Source organism: Numida meleagris, chromosome 1 (assembly GCF_002078875.1).
Source record: "Numida meleagris isolate 19003 breed g44 Domestic line chromosome 1, NumMel1.0, whole genome shotgun sequence".
Lineage (NCBI taxonomy): Eukaryota > Metazoa > Chordata > Aves > Galliformes > Numididae > Numida > Numida meleagris.
Window position 1 is genome coordinate 171406556 of NC_034409.1, and position 18317 is coordinate 171424872.

The following is an 18317-nucleotide window of genomic DNA, read 5'->3' on the forward strand; positions in this document are numbered from 1 at the left end:
AGGGGGACAATAGGGAAAGGAAATGTCAATATAGGGAACCCAAGGTATAAAGCCTCAGCTGGTGTAGCTGTAGGATCAAACTCTCCCAAGGAAGAGGCCCTAGAAAGTGTTCTAATACTTCTTCCAATGTAAAACATATTCTTTATTCAGATTTTCAGTTGTGAAAATCAATATGGAGTACTGCTATTGTATTGTGTTCCTGTAGGTGCAATAACAGTTGTAAAAGAGAAATGGTTTAGAAATACCCTGAAAATTTTTTGGTGTATCTGAAAATGCTGAGGGGTGCTTATCCTCCAAAATATTCCATTTAGATCTCTCAGGTCTGAGTAGCTATCAGACTCAGAATGACCATAAACCTTTGGTAGGCACTCAAATACCATATTATTTTATTTCACATGCTTTCTATACACCATATGTAATCAACTGTTTTTAATAAATATATTTTTAAATGTCAGTGAATGTTCAAGAAGAAACCACTGATTGTGTAAAAATAGCTGTGTTTCTAAGACTGACTGTACACACATACAACAGGGAAATAGATTTAAAGTGGAATAATCTAAAACCTGGTATAACTTCCAAAATAATATCTTGAATAATTCATGTATTTTCAGATTTACTTAAAAATGGACTGTGCACTGTTTGAGATTTTCAAGTTTAAAAGCCTTATGACTTAAGGTTGCTACCTATGGCTGTGACTACCCCTTTCAGATAGAAAAATGCACAAGGACAAGATGAGTCATCTTTATACCAGTATGGAAAGTGCTACTGAAAAAAAAATGGAAGAATTGTAAGATGTAAAGATGAGACAGGAATGCGATAGGGAGAGGGAATCACAGTAAAACAGCAAACATGGGTGGATTGTGTTTGTTAAAAGGTATATGTTCTGCAGGGAAAAAATATAAAAAAGAAAAATTAAGCTACTGGGTTAGCCCTAAAAATGATAATGAATTGAGAAATTATTGTACAGACTAAATAGAATCTGCTTAAGTCAGAAATTGTTTGCAGAAGAATTTTCAAAAACATTCCAAGGATTATAGGTCTTATGTGGTATCTGAGGATTTGATGTGAACTGAAACAGAAATACATGAAATATCACTAGAAAGAGATAACTGGGAATTGTGTAATGGTAGGAGATTTCAACTCCTCAAATAAAAGTGGACAACAGATAGAATGAAAATGAATGATAAGCTCAAGGTATTTCTAGAAATGTTGGCTCAAATATTTATTCACAGAAAAACTACATGAATAAGAAATGGTGTTAAGACTGGGTTCTTAAAATGTGAGAGAATGTTATTCTATAAGGCAGGTTTTAGAATATAATCTCAGGTTCAGCAACCAAATATTTGCATTTTTTTTTCATTCAAATTTACAGAGAAAAAACTTTTTTTTTTTTGTCTAAGATGATCAATTTCAAAAGAGTAAGCCTGAAAGATTTAAATTGTACTGGATAGTGTCTCCACTATGTTGTTGGTTTAGAATTTTCTTAAGCCAAAGGTGCAAAACATCTTCAGAATGTGCATCTCAAGTAAAGAAGAAACATTCAGGTGAGGGTTCTAGGTCTAATATCTCTGAAAATGCACCAGGAATATTTTTTTTCCAAATTGCTTAAATGAGAAGAGGATCTCAATGCTACGTCTTGAAATATTGAAGGTATGAGGGAAATATGATCAAAACTTACATGTTACTGCTTTTACCTTAGTGAATGCACAGCTTATTCTTGGAAGGATTATATTGAACAAGGAGGACTTCTGGTCTGGCCCAGTATATTTTCCCTATGTTTTTATGCAAGGAAATGAGAAGGGAATTTCTATACAGCAAGCATGATATTGAGGTTAAATAAGATTTAGTTTTTAATTCCTCCCATCTTCCACAGATGCTTCAGTTAAATAACTGCTGTGGTATTGACTGAGGAAGTGAAGGCAGAGCAAGGTGGGCAAAAAAACCCCAACTACCTCACACAGAATAGAAGCCTCACTCAGGAAGTACAATATGCTCTCATCAGACCATCGGCATCTAAGAATCTAGAAAGAGTTGTCATATGAAATCACAGGTCTTGACATCAGGTTTCAAAGATTAGTCTGTCAGTGGTGGGCAGTGCTTCATGGCTGGAGAGTTTCATATTTCAAAAAGGAAAAATGCGGAGCAACCTTATCCACAACAAATGAATCTCAGTAGTAAGAAAAGCTTTAAAATAAATTTGGAAGAAATACTATTTAACAGCATGGAAATAAATCAATCAATGTGTTTTTACCAAGGAGAGATACAGACTAACACAATACCTTTGTTTGATAAGTGAACTGATATTTCTAGACAGGGAACTAATGTGTCTGACGTTCACTAAAGTATATGTTATGATGCCATATGAGACAGCTGGTAAGACTGAAGGAGAAAGGTTCAAAAGTATAAGGAAGGTAAGGAGGAGAAGAAAACTGGTCGTATCGAAAAAGTAAGCATTAACTTAAGAAATGCTTGCTAACAATGTCCCTAAAACTGAGATCTGATAATCTACTAATGATGTAGGCAGAAATTCTATGGCTGTACCAGTTAAACTAAGAATAGCACAGTTTGGGCATAAAACAAAACAGATAAGCATACATTTGCCATCAGCATATTTAGTCTGGAAAGTAGAGAAAAGCTTGCAAAGATGGAGAGTATTGAGGTTTTGTACAGTCTTTTAGTAGGAACAAGAAAGACCACTGATAATTTTAAGACAGAGGTGATTTTTCAAAGACAGATTACATAAAGTGATTGTCTGCAATACCAGCCTATTGTTCTTGATGATTGCAGTGCCCTCTAAGCCTCATGTTTCTAGACTTAAAGCTAAAAATCAATACCAGTCTCAGGAGACCCTTGATAGTCAGACTCCCATTCAAGGAATCTCTTTCAAGCCAGTAGAATTTTCAGAATGGGGAAAAAAACAACAGAAATCCTCTCCAAGATTGTTAGTGCCTTACTAACTCTTGGTAATTAATTGCAAGAAGCTGCGGTCTCTTGTAGTGAAATTCGCCCATGAGACCCCAAATGCAGACAGCTGCTTTGCCTCCCACTCAGAGATCCAGAGATTAGCCAACGTAACTCACCACAAACTGTCCTAGGAGTTGGTCTAGTCACCAACTCATCAGTGGCTGCTCTACTGCAGAAGCCAGCAGTGTGGATGTAGATGTCTAAACTGAGGCTTATCAAACCTTCGTGAAAGTTGTGGTACTTAGAGACTGAAAAGTAAAACAGGCATAACACTGCAGAGAATCTGCTGTGTGAATTCTCAGAGGTAGCTGTTTTCCTTTTTACTTCTATGTTTTTTAGATTATTTTCATGCTTCCCACATTTCATAATTGAAATGTTCCAAGTAATTGTTTTACAAAACTATTTAAGCTCTGCTGTCATCAACTACACCTCATACAAGATGAGGTTTATCTCAAATCACTGAAATTTATTCTTTAGCTTAAGCTATCTCAGCTCCTGTGTACAGCAAAAGGAGGTGTGTGCCTTATCCTGAGACTAGTGTCTAAGATAGGTGGAATAAATTGCATTCAGTAGACACCTGTCTAACAGCCATTTAGAGAGTCCTGATGTTGAAGGTGCCTAACCCTCACATTGTAAACACTAGGAGAAATGGTAAGCACCATCTGACTGTTATTTACAAGGGTTTACTGGGGGTGAGGGAGGCTAAGATTTCTGTTGTTCTTAAAGCAACAATCCTAACTTTACCACCACTTAGCTGCTCATTTTTAGTGATGCACATCTCTGCCTACTTGATAGTCAGGACTGCATCCCACCCTACTCGCTGACAGTGGCAGCTAAAGTAGATCCATCAGCCTTTTTTTCTTTTCACAATGCATTTGCGCTGACATATTTAATTTGGAAAGTAATGTTAGGGGCAACAAGGGCAGACTGCTTTGTAGGAGAAGCTAGGCTGACAGCTAGAGAGGCAGGCAGAGCCTCACCAGCCAGGGCTGTTCCACCACCCACAACTGGGACCCAGACCATCAGGCACCTCCATAGGAATGAGGATGTCAAGCCTGTGTGTGGGACTCAGGTCCATAGGGTCTGTGGCCAAGCACAGGCACAGCTGTGACACAGTGATAAAAGTCCCTCTGTAAAGAAGCTCCTGGGGATGGATGTGGTGCTCTGGGTCTTCTTCCAGCTCTTTCTCCTAGAGCACCGACATAGATGGAGGTGTCTTGAAGATCTCTCATTATCGGTGAACTGGACTTGCTGGAAACTGAAATATGACCTCCAACTCTCTGCTCACAATGAAAAAAAGTCAAAATAAGTTCCCAAAATTTAAAAATAACGTTTCATAATCTGGTAAGTGTTGCAAGCTTCTTTTTCATTTAAAGAAGGGCAAGTGGGATACATTATGTGCCTGTTGGGTGGATTTCAGCAGCACTGGCTCAGTATGCTTTGACTCTCCCTTGCTATAAAAGAAAGGGAGCTATGTTTCTCCAAATGTAAATCTGGGATATCATTCATGGTCTGATAACTATGTTGACATTCAAGCTTTTACAAAATTATGAATGGTTATCATTATTTGCCATGGGGATAGTATTCCTCTACTGTTCCTCCTCTCAAAAATAATTAGATTACTTAAACTTTGAAAACAAACATTAAAAAAACAAATAAATTACTGTAGAACAGTAGAGATATCTGAAAAAATAATAGACGATATCTTCTGAAAGTTGTTAATGACTGGAATTAGGCAGGTTGGATAGAAACTTGCACAGCAGTAACTAGGGTTTTTAGTCCCACTTGTTCTACAATTGGAATATTATTCTCCAGATGATTCAGCACTGCACTTACATAAATCATGAGCATACACCTGTATTAGCATATTCTTTTTCTGCTTAATCAATTCATTGTTTTCCTGCTACTCACAATGCTTGTCTCCTATTGGAGGTGTCAGGAGACAGCTCCCTTTCGCAAAACATGCTAACCACATTGTGGGATGAAATAAAGACAAAGAAGCTGTCCTAGTTTTGAGTAGAACCCAAATATCTTGGTAAGCTGCTTTCCATACTACAGCCAAATGCTGGTCCAAGCATAATTAACCCCTCTAAAAACACCATCCTCTGCAACTTTTAATAAAAATAAATGTTACATTTCTTTTTGCATCTGTCAGAAGTAGCACATTCCCAACATTTTTCCTTACCAGATGTCCTTGGAGATCGCCAGTGCCTTCAAGCAGAACCTCATAATCTACGCTTTGCAATGCATATTATGGGTTCATAGATTAACTGTAGATGGGATTTACAGCATGCAGTGCTGAAAAAAAAACTATGTTTTGGCTACTCTGCAATAATTTGGGTTTTAGATTTCCCATGTTTGCATCAAGAGGCTGAGCTGTGGTTTAAATTTGCCTCAGGAGGGGGCATAATTGAGAATCAAACAGGCAGCAGTGTCGAGAGTGGAGCCATAAGGAGATTCAGCTGAAGTACCTGCTCCACAAGTGGTAATATAACTATAGCCATCCTGTAAAGCTACTTCATATTTTTAAACTTTATGGTAGCTTTTTAGTAGGTGGAGACTCATCAGTCTCAGTTTTCCAATCTTTTTATGATAAAAAGAGACATAATAGCTGTTAGAGATTTGATAAAGAAAGAGAGGTTTCAGGTAAAGTATATACTCAAAATATTCCAATTTTTTATGTGGTGTAAGCTGTAAAAGCAAGAGAATATTTTTATATCCTGTTTTGAGAGACAGAGGAAATTGAGCAGCTGATGAATAGAAATGCGTCAGGAAATGCATGTTTTTTCTTTCTTAAAATAGCTATTCAATTAGTATGTTCCTCAGTATAATTATTTTTTAACAACTGCTATTTTATATTTGTGTGAGCTACTACAGATTTTTTAACTGGTTCTATTAAAAAAAACATATCACTGTTGTCACACTGATCTGCACTCTTCTCATTTTCCTCATACAATTCTTTGGACTTGGATTTTTCTCTTTGACAAAGAAATGAGGTTTGGGGCTAAAGACACCTAGCAAGATTTCCTCACTGATTTAAAACACTGAATTAGATTTCTAGTTCTGGCTCATGTTGAGGCTGTGTTTTGCAGCTTGGCATCAATACAGGGAAAAGAAAAATGATGATAGTTCCAAAGAAGTAGCTGGATACTTGAGCTTGTCCCTAGCTCTGAGACCACCCAAAAAGTATCGGATAGAAAACAGGGGGACCAACACAGTTTTCCACATCTATGCCATGTTTCTCTCTTCTCTCTTTCATTTCCATTTGTTGAAATTTTGCTCTGAATCAGCTGTAATGTCATAAATCAATGAAGTTTTACTCTTGTTATCTTGTCAGGGGTTCCAGGCTACAGAAGGTGAATAAAATAATGAAGAGTTTTTACATAGCTGGGCAAAGAAAGCTGTGTTGAAGGGAGTTTAAAAACTATGAAATCACCGAATTTCAATGATTACAGTACCCCAAATGGCTAGTTAGTGAGATGCAGCTAATGAACATGTCAAGTACGTAGTCTATGGCATCGTGGAACTGAGAAAATAAATCCAGATTCCTGACCAGAAATTGTTTCAAGCCTTGCAGCTGTTCATTTCGACATGCAGCACTATACTGGAACTAATCCAATAAAAACTCTGAGAGTTCACCTTCATCCTCCTTTTCCCGCAAGGATTTCTCTTTTGGCAGAATCTACTGTGTTCACACTCTGTTTTGTCACAGTTGTTCCCTTCTTTCTGATCCTTTGCTAAATTGGAAAGTGTTTTTCCTTCAGAACTGCAAAAATATTTGTAGCTAAAATTCCATCCAGACCCTGCATTTGGGAAAAAAAAAAAAAAAAAAAAAGGTATTTCATTGGTGTTTACCATGTAGAACCAAACATTCAGGTTTTCACTTACATTAAGGGCTACCCTGTTTTTATTCCATCTTTTGATTGTACGCACTTTGGGGAGACCCACTTTGCAGAGGCCATATGTCTCAGTAGCACCTTCGACTGTCTTCCTGTATCACAGAAGTATCTTGTATTCCTCTGCATGCTTGGCATAGATATATCTCAGCATAATTAAAGGACTGAGGAACTTGCTCTTCTCCCTGGGATTATTCTGCCATCAAACTTTCATGGTCTAAGGCTATATTATCTTTTTTCTGTTTTTCTCTTGTTACATTACAGAAAACCACACTGAGAAAGTCTGCTGAGCAGGCTGTGAGGTGCAGAACTGGGTACTCCATGGAGGCAAAGAGTTTCTTCTGTTGTGTCTATCGACACACTGCTGAGCAGTCCCAACTCCAGCCTAGCAGCCCCCATCATGTGGAGGAAGGAGAAAGAGAAAGGGAAAGAAAGCCTCACTCTGTGACTTTCAAGTCTCAAACTGGAGACTCACGGAGGCTTTCAGATTCTTAAGGAATTGTGAAAATTTCTGGAAATGAAGATTTCTTTGAAGGATTTTTATCTTAAAGTGGAACAAGGCTGTTTTCACTTAAAGGTAAAAAAATATATGGGAAAATCTAAATTAGTGGTCTGGGGAAGGAGTGGGGATGGAAAGCCAGCAGATGCAGAAAGAGAATAGAGTTCAAGGTGATGAATTGTGTACCCTCAGGTAAAGAAGAGGGAAGTGTCAAAATGAAAATTGTAATTGATGAGAGACAATCTCTCTAAATAGATTTTCAGTTACTGCACTGAAAAGTAAAAAAATAAAAATTGTATAAAAATGCCAGAAGTCTAAGAAATAATAATAAGAAAATCAGTGTCTCTTGTTTGAAACTAGCATACTGATCTATAACATGCGAAAAAAAACAATGGGAGGAAGATAAATAGAGGAAAAGTAATAGGAAAGCAAAGACTACATGAGAACTATAGCATAGACGCATGCAATTACAGCGTAATGTAATTGGTAATATCCAACTAGGATAACAGTGTTTTCAATGACCTTCTCAGAGCAATCATCAAAGCAGAAGACCAAGAAACAGAAATAAAACAGAGAAGGTTTGGTCAAAAGAATACATATCATAACTGGGGATGATGTGATGCTGAAACTGAATTTTTAGACAAGAGCAGTTTCAGTTCTGTGGAACAAGTAGTCAGAGAACAGGTAAAAAGAAATGCAACTTGTGACTTACTTAGCAATACTCAAAAAATATTATTGAAATTATTTATAAAATACTTAAATATAGGGTTTTTGTAGTCCCATGTGTCATTCACCCCCCTCTCATCCTCCAACCCCCTAGATCCTGGATAATATACTATTTAATGTCAAAAAGAAGGCAGCATAATTATGAAGAAATGTTGTTTCTGTTAAAAAGAAGAAACTAGGGACAAACACAGAGTAAAATGTTTTCATTTGACATTTAAAATGCATTAAATAGTTAAAAAACACATAGAACTTTCAAAAAAATGCATATTATGAAGATGTTAGAAAGACTAAGAAAGCACTTAAGCCAGAAATAAGAAGGCATTTTCAAAGAGTTCTGTTAACAAAAGGAAACATAGACTACGTGGATTTCATTCGTAAGCCCTCACTAAACACTTTTAGAGAAATAGCTCACACTACTTAAGGGGGACAATTCTAGCATGTTTAGATATAGAAAACCAGGGCAATAATAAATGGCTAGTTTTCCAGTACGGTGATGTTCTCAGCTACTGCTCCCTGTTGGAACTGGAGGTTCCCACTGAGACTGTTCAACATTTTCACAGATGACCTGGAAACCAGAGGAGGTGGTTGAGGTGTCAGGGTTTACTGACATTGCTGCGTTTTAAGGGGATGTATGAATAGGAGAACTGGTTGAGGAAAAAAAACTGGAAATGGCTGTAGATAGTGAATCACAGTGTCATAAAATTATAAATAAAATCCAAAGGAATAAAATGTGGTTATTTATGAATAAAAACATTCCTAAATTAAGGTGTCAGGTGTTGATATCTTGACTAGCTACTTTTCAGGAAAGATAACTTGGAGTTATTTTAGTTGCATGAATGTGCCAGCTCAATGCTTAGCAGCATTTTAAAACATATACAAATTTTATTAGGAAAATACTAGGAATAATAAAAAAAACAAAACATCATGACTTAGTACGTTCAGTGTTTTCCATTCTGTTTGCAGCTCAGCTGCTTTCATTCAGAAACTCAGAAATTATTTGGTAGAGCTGGAAAAGATACAAGAATGATTAAAGGTGCTTGGTGATGAAGGAGTGGGAAGACTTGGACTTTCCACTCTGGAAAAGGATTGACTAAGATGAGCTTTCATGAAAGTCCACAAAGTCCTGGATGACATTGAAAAAGTCAGTAGAATCGCCACTTTTATTACAAGACCTGTGGAGCAGCAAATGAAAACAGCCAGCGGCAATTTAAAAAAAAAAATGAAAGGAGTTTCTTCTTGATACAACATATGTTTAGGAAGTAGACCACTTTGCTACAGAATATTGTGGTTGCTCTAACTTTATTTAGACTTTAAATGCAATTCAGCATATTGCACTGAAGACAAGTTATCTATACAAAGTACAAAGATTTCTTCAAGAAGTCTATCTATAGAGTTACATATCTGATGAGTCAAGGAGATTTCAGGAAGGTGTCACCTACTGAACCACTTTCATATTCTTCTATAAGTATCTGCTCCTCTCAGAGGTGGGGTATCAGACTAGATATTCTTTTGGTCTGATGTGGTAACACCTATGCTGGCAAATGAAGCATAGCCTGAGAGCGCAGACTTGCTCGGACAAGGCAGTAGTGATCTGTAGGTTACTGCCGTCTTTGTTTCCATGTACTATAATGTGATTTTGGTCTACGAGAACTAGTACATCCCAGACAATGCCCAGTTCAAAAGAGAGTGGTGGTCAAGAAGGAGGTGGGAAGAAGAAATTTGGGCATGAAAATGTAAACTCTTCTATGTCAACTGATGTTAGAGAGGGCTTTGGCCTATTTCGTTTTTTATTTTGTGGCCTAGACAGACTCTGGGAAAACTGAGCTGCCTGAACTCAATCTAGTTTGGTGTTAACGAAGACTTATAACAGCTGACCCTAATGAACATTTTTTAATTCAATTGCATGGTTGTTTCTGTTTTGACTTGCTTTTGTGTTTTTGTTTTTTGTGGAGAGGAATGCTGGGGGTGGGGGAAAGACTAAGACATTCTAAGACTTAAGACTGCTCTTCTTATGGAAAATTGGGAAATAAACTCTATGAAATAAAAACAAATTATTTGACATAAACACAGTATCATCATGCAGAAGAGAACAAAGTCAGCTTGGTTGCCAGCATGTCCTTGCTTGGCTAGGTTCCAGTCCTTGCAGCAGGAAATAGATTAAGTAAGAAACTCAAGATTTACCTATAAGTACTGGATATAATTGAATTCAAAAGTCGGTATGGGTTCATCCACTGTACTTAAGTTTTCAAGCTACATGCTCAAAATATTAAAGCAATTTTCCAAGTTTTTACAATGTTTGTTTCTGTGTCAGATTTTACATCTGAGACCAATAATTTTGTTTAATCTCTGTCCTGTCCAGGCTGGTCTCTTTTAAAATTCTACTACAAAATCTGACCTGATGATTATTTCTGAGATTTGGGCAGAGTATGGAGTATTTTTTTCCTGAAGCCATTGTCTAAATGCCCCATGAATTCACATTTTCTTTTTCATCTTCTACAGCTGCATCTTTAAAGTTTAGAAGTGACTCTAAGTGCATGCAAGCTCATTTGTTAGACTGGGTACAACGCCGTCCTTATGTTCATAAGATAAATAAAAAATATTCTTTATTTTGGAAAAGCAAATTCATAACATTACTTTAGTGTTATTTATAAATCTTGACATTCTTTAAGTTGTAAATATTCAGTAAATGAGCACTTATGTAGAAAATGGAAGCATAAAGACTGTTTGCAGAAAGAAATGGAGGAGTAATATATATCAGAGATTTTCCTAAAACCATTTAGGATATTTTTAATATATCTACACTGATTCAAATAGTTTGCTACAATTCTTAAATAATTAAAACTATTTGTAAGAACATTATAATGCAATCTACCACAGAAGGGCAGTCAGATGGTGTAAATACATAGGGGGAACTATTTGCAAAAAGCACAAATTTATTTCACCACAGAAACTGCTCCAGAAGCTATAAAACATACCATTTATACAGATGATTCAGAGACTTATCAATTATGTTCTACCTTAGTATCTTGCAAATTTGTCAGTATCTTGTTCTATAACTGAGCTAATATTTCACAGTAAATACACTTGATAATTTGTTGAGAAAAACACTTAATTAAGGATGCATAAGCTCCTAGATCTGTACCTAGCACTCTTTGCCTTTCTTCATTTGAGACCAGTATGAGAGGACAGTGATTTTGCTGGGAGACAGTAGCAGCTAAATTCTTCCTGTTGTTGATCTAAAACTATTCCACTGCTGCCCTGAAAAGGCTAAAATAAATAAAACCACACGATCCCATTCAAGAGCCTAAGCCGTTCACACAGACTGGCCAGACTTCAGTGGAGCTGTAGCTGTGCAACTGGCAATAGACACTGGCTTGTGGAGCTCTTGTTCTATCTGCCCTTTCAGTTGAGTGAACATGCACACATGTCAATAGAAATGAGGTCATTTCTAACAGTGATTATGTTGTGCCATAATCTTCACATTGCACAGCGTAAAGAACCTCTCATTATTTACCTTTCTTAGAAAAATCTTCTTTCTCATTTTAAATTTGCATTAAAAGAGTGCATGGCCCTTTTAAAGATTCTTCCACCCCCAGTGTCATGCCTGTCTAAAGTCTCTGTATACTAAACTTAATCCTGATTCCCACAACAAAAAAATGTGACAAGTAAAAGAGAAGGTAAATTCATATCCATGAGCCATACTCAGATAACAGCAATGATTTGTGCTCTCAGCCTCATGTGTCTGTGTCACCCTGCTGAGGCAGCCAAGGGGCTTAGCAGAACAAGCATTTAAATCCAGTCTGAAAATACCAAGCTGCAGTAATTGGTTAGAGGCTTACGTGCCTGCAGTATCTCTTTGGCCATCTCATATAGCACAAGTCCTTTTATAAAAAGTTAGTCAGCTTTTATTTTGTGGATGCCTCGTCACTGGAGGCATCCAAGGCCAGGTTGGATGGGGTCCTGGGCATCCATGAGAGGCAGCTATGCAGACTGTTGGAACTAGATAGGCTTTAAGGTCCCTTCCAACCTAAGCTATTCTGTGGTTCTATGGTTGTATTACTCTTTCATCATTATGGAGAAAGCTTCTTGCAAAGGTATAGTTTAGTGGTAACAACCCCAATCTCTGTTTAGGTTAGTGAACCTCCATTGTAGGTTCACCTGTCCCAAAAGTGTTCAACATTTCTGAACTTGGGAGACATTTCTCAGATTAGTTGCAAGAGGTGATATATTTCCTTAAGGAAAAACACAAATGAAACAGTAATATATACATATAGACTAAACTCCAGTTTGATTTAGTTAGATTGTCCATATCCTACAACAACAGAGATGATGATTCAAAGTATCATGTGATCAATGGATACTAAGTTTGTGTGTCTATGTTGATTATTTTAAAGTTGTTCCTTGTGTGATAAAATATTCAACTGGTTAATTTACGTCATACTGAATGGTGTACTGTTAGAAAATGTAATTAAGTGGTATTTATGTGAAAATGGCCACATCGTGGCTTCTTCTCAGAGAGCTCTATTAAACTTTGACACTCTGGATAGCCTGATAGACATACTATTTACTGTCACTGCTACTTAATGGGAGCTTCTGAGTAGTTTGTCTGGAACGGAGGTCACTGATTTATATTCTTTTTGCTTATGCCAATAACTGCTTTAATTTGTGCATCTACTAATGGATACAGTTACGGATCCAGTTTCCAATCAGACCAAAAATGAAGACCAGTAGTAATAGTTTACTAGTGGTAAATTTCTTTTCAGGGCAGGTGCCAGAGCACTGACACAAGTTGCCCAGAGAGTTTGTGGAGTGCTTTTCCCTGGAGATATTCAAGAGCTGTTTGGATTCAGCCCTGGGTAATATGCTCTCTGTGGCCCTGCTCAAGCATCTGGGGTTGGGCCAGATGATCTCCAGAGGTCCCTTTCAACCTCAGCCATTCTGTGATTCTGTGACTAGGGCAATATTTCATTCTTGAATTAATACTCTTTTCTTAGATGTGCTGTTATTGTGTTTCTTTACTTTCTATGCACTTCTGTTACAAGATTTAGGCTCTGATAAATAGTTTTATAGGTCTATTATTATGCAAACCATTCTGAGGTCATTTGAAGGTGTTTTATGGGAAAACTTTGAGATGTAGTTTAATCTTTTATTTTTCATTACATAAATGCTGATTTCTAAGACAGCTTCATTGTATCTTTATATTTCCTACAACATTCATAACTGTACATAAATTCCAAAAATTAGACTACAGCTATATGAAATAAGTGAGCTGCTACAATGCCTGCTATTAAAGATTGACTTTTAAAACTGAACACTTCTGTGTCTTTGAAATTTTTGAAATCTCATTCCTTTAAGTCATTTATTGTGGAATACATTAGATTGCTTCTTTTTCTTAGGACATTTGGCAGTGCTAAAATATTAGCTCATTTTTGCAGTGCAAAAGTCAACAAACTGTTTCTGTGTAAGTATGTAAGTCATCTGTGTTATTATCATGTGTTTCAGTTCTGTTATGATTGATGTCATTGCAATAAATACATGAACAATCCCTAGATCTTTGTTTTAATGAATTACTGGAATTTTTGTGAATTAGCATTTCCTAATCTTGGTTCTAAAATACAGTTTTCTGACCAGATCAATATCACATCCCTGTGGTAATTAATCATTTCCACAATGTTTCCCTTAAAGGAGAAATATAATCCTTTTACATCCACCATAAAATATACTCTCTGGGACAGGATTTGGAGCCCAGCCAAGCTGTGCACACAGTACGGAGGGAACTGTTTGTTATGGATGCTAAGGCACTCTTCTTAGAGCTTCACTATACATACATCTAGTGCACAGTTTAAGTTGCCTGGATTTCTTAATGCACATTTTTGTTTATTCAAATGTTCAAATTAAGAAAATAATTACCGTGAATTTGAATACTTTTTCTGAAGCAAGCCATAAAAAGATAACTAAAATTTTCTATTTTATTTGTTTTTACTTTGAAGTACATACATACATATACATATATTTAACCTTGAGTTTAACATGCAGGTTTAAAAAGTTTATTTTTCTGCCAGCAACATACTGAGTTTTAAAATGTCCACAGGGTAATAGGAAATGTATAGTGGTGATAAGGAGTAATTTCACAGTTAACTGATCGTGATGTTACAAGATGCAGTGCATCCTCCTAATCTTTCCTAACCCTTTCTCTCTCTTTCTTTCTTTTTTTTTTTTTAAGGTCTAATTAGAATTGCCTGGTGGTTTTATACAAACTAATGAACTGAAGAAATAAAAAATGTGGCAGTGAAAATGCCTGGCCCGTCTGTGGTCAGCTACTCTCTATAATCGCAAGGATCAGAGGACATACCCTTCTGAACTGAATCTTACTCATCTCCAACACCTTGCATGTCAGGAACAGCACCTGTCTAAAGCTCTTGAGATGCAGGGTGATAAACTTCCATGGCCTGAGGGAACATTAAGGTTAAATGTTTCATTTCACTTCTGTAATTTCCTAGGACTGTGGGTACTGTCAGTTACTACAGCACAGTTGATGAGAGATTACTTGTTACGCCACTATAACATTACGATTTGCTTTCGTCTATATATGTCAAAAATCTCTGAAAGAGCTGAACTGAATCTCTATATATCTGGATTCCTTGTCTTACTTTAAGTGAAGAGAAAAAAAGTGTATTTTCATTTCTGAGAGCAAATAGGTGTATGTGTGATGAAATTCAGAATGTGCTGGTATCCTTTTGAAACTTAGACCAGCAAGTTCCCATCTTTGACAACAAGAACTTGGGGTAGGTAAATGTTGACTCCAGTTGACTGAAATAAGTTCCTCAAATCAATTTAATAAGCCTTTGACTGCACGCCAATTTAAGAAGCTAGGGTAATATTTTCTTATTGCAAGAGAAAATATAGAGCATTTCATGATGAAGGAAAGTATAGAACAGGTTAAAACCTGTAGACCTTCCTTTTTAGTCCATGTATAGCTGAACATCCTCTTAACTGTCCATATGTCACAGAAATCTCTAAATTAGCTTTGCATAGATCTTCATATTGCAATGTTCTCAGCAAAACAGGAAAGTACAAAAAACAACAACAACAAAAACCACAACAGAAATCCTCCCTGATTAGTTAGATAGCATGAGGATTTCCTTGGTAAATCTGAAAAAATATTTTGTTACTATTACTGCTGAAAGCAAAAAAATATTTTTTTCTGGGTGTGTTTTCATTAGTTTTGTTGGTTTTAATTTCAAACATATACTGATCTTTCAGTAACTGCTTTAGGAGAAAAAGCCATTAATAAGGACAAAAATACTATCCTGAGAAGCACCTTGAGTTTTACACAAAAACGTCCTGATCTTAAATCCACATTCCTGTTAATATCTTCTCTGTGCTCAGAATCTGGTGATTGTAATGGAATTAATTCATCTTAGTAAAGTGGATGAGTTTTAAAACCAAAGAATATATGTCAGAAAGAGAAGAACTGTCTCAAATTGAAATTTGCCTGATTTGTGGTGGTCTTGAGAGAGAAAATATCTTTTCTGGCTCAGAGCATAACCTGGGTCTGGATTTTACCCTGATCAGATTACTAATGCAACTACAAAAATGCTTATAGCCCCTACACATTAAACAAAGAAAAGGATCTGTTTTCAGTCCCAAAAAAGGCCTTTTAAAACAATTTTCTTCCCAGCAAATTTTGCTAGCTTTAAATTTCATTCCCATGCAGTAAGAAATCATTAAGCAGCTGGGTCGTTCTGCAGTTAACTCTGTATTACACTGCACAGGTTGCATCACTCAGAAATAGATATCTGTGGACATGAATTTTGCCAAAAATATAAAACATTTTTCTATGTAGCTAGAAAACTTAGAAGGAGGAAATCAGGGATGATGTTGATAAAATAGATCACTCTGACAGTAATGCCTCATACTTATTTGCATGGGAACTGCAACAAAGAGCACAATAACACTATTTAAACTACCAAACACTATTTTTTAACATAGTCACCACCATTAGCTATGCATTTTTGTCAGTGGTGAACAAGAGCTGCATGCTGTGCTCATAACAACCTGCACCACCGGAGGTGACCACTGTCACTTTTGCCACTGCTGAAATGCAGAATCCACCGCTGTGCTTACATCCACTGTTTGATCTCCATAAATGTTCAGCAAGTGGTGATGAATGCCAGTGGGTGCCATTTTTTCTGCATGGAGGAATTCAGTTCCACCCCTTTGCTTCATATGCATTTCCTTGTCAGATGCCATTCTGTCAGACTGTCCCTCTGCTGCCATCTTTCACACAGTGACAAAATGTAATGGAATGTTGGTGGGAAAGTTCACCCTTTACCGCACTACCACCAATATCTGCCTCTGACATCATAAACCAACATCATAAAATAGGAGGCATTACTTTCAGAGCAGCCCTCATATATCACTTTGGAAGGTGCTTTTGCATACCAGCTTTTAAAAATATCTTTATATAAAGAGGTATGTTTTTATATTTGCATTAGTTTTGAGCAGAGTCTAACAAGAGGTAAGAAGCGGGACTGATAAGCAAGATTTGGAGGTCTGTTCAAAGTTAACAATCTAATGTGGTGGATATGAGGATAATCTATATTTGGCATAGAGAAATTAGCAAACCTCATGACCACGTCACCACTTAAACTCTTGTCCTCAAGTTGCTGTCTTCTGTGCAAGTATAGAAGAGATCGCTAAATTCATCTTACTGGCATTTGTAACAGAGGGAGATGGAGAATGTGTCATGGTGGAGAAAATATCATCATCCTTTTTTGCTGCTGCATCAGTAAGAGGCAAATACATATATGAAATGATGAACGTCTTGTACACTAAAAAATGCAATGTTGCAGGGTAATGTAGTAAATTCAAGAGACTAGAAGTAATAAGAACTTATTTTCAGTTACTTTTCTGAGAAATGTTCTTCTTCCTGCTTTTGCCTTCATGTCATGGCACTTAGTTGGTCATAGGTTCATGGTATTATTCCTGGACTTCATGGGGGATAGAAAATTTATACTTCTGGGAAATGAATCCTGACTATCTCAAATCAGTTTGGTTAAGCAAATGCTATTATTCAGGGGCAACAAAAAGGGAGGGAGGCCTGAGCCTTCATCTCCCGTGTACATGAGACTAAAATCAATGCAAAGAATAATAACATTTGCATTCATTCTGCATAGATACTAATGTGAACACCAGGTAGACAAGATCACTCGTTACCAAAAGGAACAGAGAATCAGCACGAATTCTAGTAGAGAACTTAGATGTGTACAAGATACATAGTGCCATACTTTATGTGGTACAGATTGCTCCTGGAACTGAATCTGGACCATGCTATACGTCTATTTTCCGCATGGGGAGACTTTGATACTTTGAGATGGGAAATGACTTCTCACATTGTATGCTGACATGCAGCAATGTCTTTGTGTAAAGGATCAGTCAGGGCATATGTGACATTTAGAAAGTGCCCAGTAAGCGAAATTTTTCTCATCAGCTTCATACTTATTGCACACGCCCAGAATAACTGCAATGCATGAGCTGTAAATCTAATGCCTCCAAAAAGCATTGGATCTATGGTGTTGTGCACTCTGACATTTTCAGTGCTTACACGGGTCCAGCACTCCCCACTGAGCACGCGTGCTGTCTTTGCTGGAGGGCTGTACTGTTCCTGGAGACCAGGAGCTGCACACTGCTGGACACCCAGAACAAACATCAGTTTCTTGAAGCATTAACAGATGAAAAATCTGGGTTTCAAAAGAGGCCACATCTTGGAAAATATTCATATATAATAGCCCTGCTCCTAGAGTTAGGGATTACTTGGCTGCTAAGTATTCGTTTAAGAGATTCAAGGCTCAGAAAGAAAATGTAGAAGAAAACTTTTCATTCCTCAGCTAGTAATCAGGGCATTCCCCCATGAAGTAAGTGTATGGGATGGGTACCAGCTGCTCTAAGTCATTACAAGTAGGAATTTTTCTCTGCAAAAATAGCCCCATAGATCTCAGGCACATAACTGCCCTTTTTCATCTGACTATATTTGTTCTCTCTGCTTCTATTTATAGAAATCTTCATTTATTTTTTCCCCAGACAATGTTGTAACTTCAACAGAAAGGGAGGAGGATTTCTGCACTAAATCTAGGCTACCACTGTTATCACTGAGGCCGAGAGATGGAGATCTAAACTCCTCAAGCATGCAAGAGAGCAGAAACAGGTTCCCACTCCCTGACTAACAGTTT